An 8261-nucleotide genomic window follows, 5' to 3' on the forward strand; every position below is an offset into this window, starting at 1 on the left:
TGATAGGAAAGCCAGACGGAAGGAAAACTCATACAGTGTGTCATGTAAATATACTCGAGCAGTATTCTGACAGGGAAGTAAAGCAGGAGGAGAATGTGGTACTTGTTACAACTTGGAGTGAAAAACCCAATCCAGATAAAATTGAATTTAATATTCCTCAAATTAAATTGGACAATGAGGAAGTTCCCAACAATTGGTATAAATTATTGAGTTACCTTCCAGGGGAAAATCAAACGACCTGAAACCAGAATGACAACTATATCAAGAAATACCTGAGGATAAGCTAGGGAGTACTAACATGATTACACATCATGTAAGTATAAGAAATGCTGTTCCAAATAAGCAATTTCTTAAAGACTTGGCTGTCTCAAATTGGCACAGGCTCAATGAAATTGAAAGCAGGCTGAAAGATAATATCATCGAAGTGAACTGTGATGGTGCCAAAACCAGATGGAACCTAATGTTTGTGTATTGATTACCGGAAAATCAATGCAGTTACAAAATCTGACTCATTATCTTAATCCACGGCTGGAAGACTGTATTGAAAAGGTTGGACAAAGCAACTTACATTTTGAAGTTGGTCTTACTCAAAGGATACTGGCAGATACCTTTACTCAAGAGAGCGAAGGAAATTTCAGCTCTTGTGACACGGATGGACTTGACCAATTCAAAGTTTTGTGATTTGGGATAAAAAAAGTACACCAGCCACATTTCAAGGACTAATGAATAAAGTCATTTTGAGATTATCCATTTGTGTGGTGTACGTTCTTCCTGACCTCTCCGCCCCTACCCCCACTCCGGTCTATCACCCTCACCTTACCTCCTTCCACCTATCGCATTTCCAACGCCCCTCCCCCAAGTCCCTCCTCCCTCCCTTTTATCTTAGCCTGCTTGGGCACACTTTCCTCATTCCTGAAGAAGGGCTCATAAATTACTGAGTTACTTTCCACAAGAAAATCAAAATGACTTGAAAGAGTTATTGCTATCACATGGGGAGATATGCAGAAATAAACTGGGAAGTACTAACCTAATTGTGCATGATGTAGATATAGGAGATACTGTTCCAATTAAGCAACATCCTTATAGGCATAACCCTCTAAAGTTGGCACAGTTTCAGAAGGAGATAGAGCGCATGCTCCAAGTTGGCATAATCGAACTGAGTTACAGTGACTGAAGCTCACCCATAGTCATGGTGCCAAAGACAGATGGTACCCAACGGATATGTGTGGACTATCACAAAGTAAACACCGTTACAAAGACTGATGCATATCCAATTCCATGGTTGAAGGACTGTGTCGAAAAAGAGGGACAAGCAACTTACATTTCTAAGTTGGGCTTGCTCAGAGGCTACTGGCAAGAACCTCTGTCAGAGAGAGCAAAGGCAATTTTAGCTTTTGTAACACCAAATGGACTATATCAGTTCAAAGACATTCCATTTGGTATGAAAAACGCTCCAGCCACATTTCAGAGACTGACTAATAAGGTCATTGCTGGATTACTCAACTGTGTGGTATATATTGATGTCCTGGTGATTTTTAGTCACTCATGGAAGGAACATTTACAGTGTTTATGAGATGTGTTTGATCGTCTTTGGAAGGCAAGCTTGGTGGTAAACCTAGCTAAAAATGAATTTGCCAAAGCCCAAGCCGCCTTCGTGGGCCATGTTATTGGACATGGACAAATGGCCCCATAGGATGTAAAAATGAAACTAATTGGGGAATTTCCCACACCGTTGATGAACAAAGCAGTACCACGGTTCCTGGGGTTGAGTGGATTTTACCGAAGGTTTGTGCCGAACTTTAGCAATGTGGCTGTGCCACTCACCGAAGTGTTAAAAAAAGGCAAGATGTTTCAGTGGACAGAGGACTGTCAAAAGTCACCTGACAGCCTAAAAACTGTGTTAACCACTGCCCCACTATTAGCCACACAAAGCCTTTCAAGTTGGCTATCAGCGCCAGTGATGTGGGTGTCAGTGCGGAGGATGAGGAGGGAATAGAAAGACTCATCGGGTATTTTTCCAGGAAATTGAACGTTCATCAACAGAAATATTTAACACTGGAGAAAGAGACTTTAAGCTTGATGTTGGCATGACAACATTTCAGTGTCTATATCACCAGTGATGCATGTGAGACAATCATATGCACTGATCATAACCCAATGACATTTGTGTAAAAGTTAAAGGACAAAAATACCAGACTGTTTGTATGGAGCTTGTTGCAGCCATTCAATTTGACAATTGTGCATGTGGCAGGTTGTGAAAATGTGATGGCCGATGCGTTATCAAGACATGAATAAGATACAGAGGCGTTTGGTGGTTGAATTTGCATGTGGTTGTGCGTGGTTGCATGTGTATTGTTAGTAGAGTGTACATGTGTGTGTTTAGACCACCCACTGGGTTTTTGAAGGGCTTTAGAAAATGAAGCCATCTTTTGCTATTTTTTTAAGGGGAGAGGTGTCACAAAGCTGGTCCTTTTTTCTCAAAGCTGTTCCTTTTCTCAAGGATAATATATCCTTGTTTTTTTTCAGAGGGGTAACAGACCAGGCCGGGCTCCGATCAGACTGGTTTGGTGCAGAGATTAAAGGGTATTGAGAGGCATTTTTGTTTATATGTAAACAGATAAGACTTCAGGCCAAAGTGGTCATGCTTTAGAAGGGACCTGTATAATGAAAGGGGAGTGGTCAGCTCTCTAGATGAGAGCAGTTCAGTCCAGAACTAGTTAGGAGTTCAACAGTGAGCTGTGTGGAAGCAGGCTCTCTCTCTCTCTCTCTCTCTCTCCCCCCTTCCATCTTTAACCTGTAAGCATTTGTTCCATTTATAGTGGGTTTGAAAGGGGATTTGCTTAACGGGACTATTGTGTATATTTGGAACAGCATAATTAAGTCTAGTTTGGATAGATCGAGTTCTGTAGGGGTTCTTTATTCTGTTCTTTGTGTTTCACTGTGTAATTTGGTGAATAAATTTTTGTCTGTTTTAAAACCTGGTAATCAACCTCACTACCTTACTCCAGGTAATTTTAACTGTACACTTACTGAAACAAATTGCAAAGTTATGGTCTGGGGCTGCCTGCTTAAGAATGTTTTGATTGGTCTGGCCTAGTCCATAACAGGGCCAGCTGCATCACTCCTGGAATATCCAGTGTGTGTGGAATGTTGACAGGCCTAAATAATAAGTCTTTGCAGGTGATCGAGAGTGTCAGACTGTGTGAGTAAAGTTTCAACAGCTGAATAACAACTGAAGGAATAACCTGTAATCTAATTAATTGAGGCAGAGATATTATTACAAAAAATTAAAAAGAAGGTGGTGCTAGAGACAAATCAAATGGCTGGAATAACATGATAGGTGTAAGAGTCACACGTCATGGGTCTAACCAAAGTAACACGTAATCCAAAACTGTACAAACTAATCATAACATGTCATCAAAATGATGGTGTTAAGATGATGGTGAGGAAGAGTTTACAGAGACAGAGTAAGGTGAGGTGACATGTAGTGCAGCCTGAACCAAAGATCATAGTTGAAGCTGTCTTCCCGAGTACACAACTTGGCTATCGGTTTCTGCTCGATGGTTCTGCATTGTTGTCGATCTCGAAGGCAGTCTTGGAGGAAGCTTACCCAAAGCTCAGAGGTTGAATGTCCTTGACCACTGAAGTGTTCCTCGATTGGCAGATGACCGACATGGATACTACCATCAGACATGAGAGCTCCACCCACCGTGTATACAGCAGATACTCAGGTGACTCAGCCAATGTTGCCTACCTCATACGCTGCAGGAAAGGACACCCCAAGGCATAGTATCTTGGCGAGATCATGTGGATACTATGACAATGGGTGGACCATCACCTGACAGGAAAGTTCCCTCTCTGTCAGGGAGCACTTCAGCAGTCAAGGAGATTCACCCTCTGATCTTCAGGTAAGCATTCTCTAAGACACAAAAGAACACAGAATCACTGACCAGAAACAAATGGCCAAGTTTCCATGAAGACAGCCTCAACGGTGATCTTGGGTCCATGTCATGTGACCTCACCATCCTGTTCTGTATCTGTAAAATCTTCCTTACTGTCCTGTTTTGACACCATCACCTTGATATGATCTCTCTCCCTTAATTAGTGTGTACAGTTTCGGATTACTTGTTACTCTGGTTCAACCCTCAGCATGCGACTCTTATATGTAGCATGTTATTCCAGCAAGTTGGTTTATCTTCAGCACCACTTTATTTTTTTTTGTAATTATCTCTCTCTGCCTCAGCTGGTCCTGGGCCTCCTTCACCGCTGCTCCCTCACCACCAGACGCCTGGAGGAAGAACGCCTCATCTTCCACCTCAGAACACTTCAACCCCAGGGCATCAATGTGGACTTCAACAGTTTCCTCATTTCCCCTTCTCCTACCTCACCCTAGTTCCAAATTTCCAGCTCAGCACTGTCCCCATGACTTGTCCAGATTTGTCCTACCTGCCTATCTCCTTTTCTACCTATCCACTCCACCCTCTCCTCCCTGACCTATCACCTTCATCCCCTCCCCCACTCACCCATTGTACTCTATGCTATTCTCTCCCCACCCCCACCCTCCTCTAGCTTATCTCTCCACACTTCAGGCTCACTGCCTTTATTCCTGATGAAGGGCTTTTGCCCGAAACATCGATTTCGCTGCTCCTTGGATGCTGCCCGAACTGCTGTGCTCTTCCAGCACCACTAATGCAGAATCTGGTTTCCAGCATCTGCAGTCATTGTTTTTACCTAATTTGATTATACACCATCCCATCATTTGACATTTTACTCACACAGTCTGATACTCTTGATCACCTGCAAAGTCTTATTATCAAGCCTATCGACACTCCACTCACAGCATTCGTGTGACCCTCTGATCTCTGCCTACCACGTCTGTGTGCTTGCCTTCACTTCACCTGATGAAGGAGCAGTGCTCTGAATGCTTGTGATTTCTAATAAACCTGTTGGACAGTAACCCAGTGTTGTTTGACATCTGACCATGCTTATCATTGGCTAATCAGAAAGTGGAGCAAGTGTTCATGACCTGGTTGGATGGATTTTGATTCTCAAACACCTTTTATATGTTATCTCCGATATTTTTACAATCAAAGACTTCAAGGAATTGTTTCTTAAAGAACATTTTCAGAACGCTGTGTTGATTTTCTTTTGTCGATCTTGTAGGATATATTTCCATTTTCCTTCTCATTATCCTATTGTGGAAACAGGAAGTTGGGATGAAGAGAGAGACTTCCAAGGTTGAGTAGTCATTCTTCAAAAACAGGGAAGATTATGCCATTTGGAAGTTGTGTTATTGTCATCTTCCACCTCAGAACACTTCAACCCCAGGGCATCAATGTGGACTTCAACAGTTTCCTCATTTCCCCTTCTCCTACCTCACCCTAGTTCCAAATTTCCAGCTCAGCACTGTCCCCATGACTTGTCCAGATTTGTCCTACCTGCCTATCTCCTTTTCATTGTCATGTTTATTCTGAACTTACACATTTTAATGGACGCTGGATAGGGAGCACAGACAGCAACGCAGAGTCTGTTCATTCGGAAGATTTTCTCCATCAATGTAACACAATTCTGCTGTGAGAGTGATAAAGAAAGGAAGTGCTTGTATTCCTCCACTATCTATCACCACCTCAGGATGTTCCAAAGCAGCTTAGAGCTGATGAAATACTTATTGAAGTGGCGTTATTGATCTAATGCAGGAAATGTGCTGGCTTATTTGCATCAATTTGACAATTATACCACATCATAATTACAGAGGAATCACAATTATCCGAATATTGGATTATCCAGCAAGATCTCGCCTCAGGCGACTCTCTGTGTGGAGTTTGCACATTCTCCCTGTGTCTGCGTGGGTTTCCTCCGGGTGCTCCGGTTTCCTCCCACAGTCCAAAGATGTGCAGGTCAGGTGAATTGGCCACGCTAAATTGCCCATTGTGTTAGGTGTAGGGGTAAATGCAAGGGAATGGGTCTGGGTGGGTTGTGGGTCAGTGTGGACTTGTTGGGCCAAAGGGCCTGTTTCCACACTGTAAGTAATCTAATCCCAAGATCCCGATGTTTGGCTGAACTGTGTTATCCGGCATTCGATTGTCTGAATTCGATTATCCGAACGAAATACTCCCCATCTGTGACCTTTGGATAGTCGAGGTTCCTCTGTGATGTGTTTTGTAATGGTTGAGGGATAAGTGTTGAGAGGAGAACTCCTTCTTCAAAATAACGCAGTAGGTTCTTTCACAATCTACCATGCAGGGCAGCGTAGCATCTCCTCCAAAAAGGGGAATTCCCTCACTCTCTTTGTATTGCAGTGACATGTGAACCTGTAAACAAGTCAACTTCCAACACAGAGGCAAGCGTGTCACTTATTACGGCATTTATTGAAGCCTAAAACATGGGGTGATATAGAGGCCTGTGAGGAAATTTAAAATATAGAAGGTAACATTCAGCCCTTAGCATCTCTGCTGGCTGTTTCATAGAGTAATTGAGATCCAGACCCACTACTTTGTTGCTCCATGGATAGTCTTGTATGCTCCTCTTTGATCTTGATCTACCCTCGGGTGGCTGTATGTGTGGAGTTTGCATTTTCATCCAGTGTCTACGTGGGTTTACTCTAAGTGCTCTGGTTTCCTCACACAGTCCAAAGGTATGCAGGTTAGGGTGGATTGGCCGTGCTAAATTGTCCCATAGTGCCCAGCGATGTGCAGGTTAGGGTGGATTGGCCGTGCCAAATTGTCCCATAGTGCCCAGGGATGTGCAGGTTAGGGTGGATTGGCCGTGCTAAATTGCCCCATAGTGCCCAGGGATGTGCAGGTTAGGGTGGATTGGCCATGGGAAATTGTCCCATAGTGCCCAGGAATGTGCAGACTAGGTGATTAGCCATGGGAAATGCAGAGGTAAGGGACAGGATAGAGGTCTTAGTCTGGGTGGGATACACTTTGGAGGAGTCAGTATGGACTTAATGGGCTAAATGGCCTGCTTCCGCACTGTAGGGATTCTATATTCAAAGAAATAAAAGTTAGGGTCCAGGCTACTTCCTTGATATATCTGCAGGGTGGAGGAGGTTGGTCTGGTCCATGACAAATGTCAGATCATCTCTGATCCTATTGAATAGCAGATCAGGCTCAAGGGGCTGAATGGCCTCCTGCTGTTCCTATTTCTTTTGCTGTTATAGGAACGCATTGCCTGGAAATATGGTGCAGCAGGTTCTATTGAGGTATCCAAAGGTGGTTTGGATATTCGTGGATTGGAGGGATATGGGAAAAGGCAGAAAATTGACACTAGTTAATATAACTGGATTAGATCATAGAGCCAGCATAGGAACGATGTGCTGAATGGCCTCCTTCTGCACCATATTACTCTGTGACATTGAACAGTTGAGAGGAGTACTACCAAGTCCTAGCATGTAACAGACTGCTTGACAAAAATATCTCTCTTAAAAGTACCCTTTCCATCAGCAACCTGTGACACATAAATTCCTAACAAGGAGAAAAGAAGACACAGGAGGATCCAAAGACAAGAACCTACAGTTGCCTGGTTTTGAGATAGATGTGTTGTTTTGTATGTCTTAAATAGGAGTTTTATCAGACTAGTATTAGAGAAGGGAAGGTAAAAGATAGGTTAGAGAAAGAAATTGTAAATAGTAGTTAGTTAATTATTCTCTGTTATACTTTAAGATTTACAAGGATGTTGCCAGGGTTGGAGGATCTGAGCTACAGGGAGAGGCTGAACAGGCTGGGGCTGTTTTCCCTGGAGCGTCGGAGGCTGAGGGGTGACCTTATAGAGGTTTACAAAATTATGAGGGGCGTGGATAGGATAAATAGACAAAGTCTTTTCCCTGGGGTCAGGGAGTCCAGAACTAGAGGGCATAGGTTTAGGGTGAGAGGGGAAAGATATAAAAGAGACCTAAGGGGCAACGTTTTCACACAGAGGGTGGTACGTGTATGGAATGAGCTGCCAGAGGATGTCGTGGAGGCTGGTACAATTGCAACATTTAAGAGGCATTTGGATGGGTATATGAATAGGAAGGGTTTGGAGGGATATGGACCGGGTACTGGCAGGTGGGACTAGATTGGGTTGGGATACCTGGTCGGCATGGACGGGTTGGACCGAAGGGTCTGTTTCCATGCTGTACATCTCTATGACTCTAAATAAAGTTATTCATTTTTACTTTATATAGTTCTTGGCCTCTCGAATTTATACAGATTTCTGCACGTGATAAATCTTTTCCGTGTTGCTGGTTTTAAATTAAGCAGGAGAATTTACCCCGTGTC

Source organism: Chiloscyllium punctatum, chromosome 21, assembly GCF_047496795.1.
Source record: "Chiloscyllium punctatum isolate Juve2018m chromosome 21, sChiPun1.3, whole genome shotgun sequence".
In the NCBI taxonomy this organism is placed as follows: Eukaryota; Metazoa; Chordata; class Chondrichthyes; order Orectolobiformes; family Hemiscylliidae; genus Chiloscyllium; species Chiloscyllium punctatum.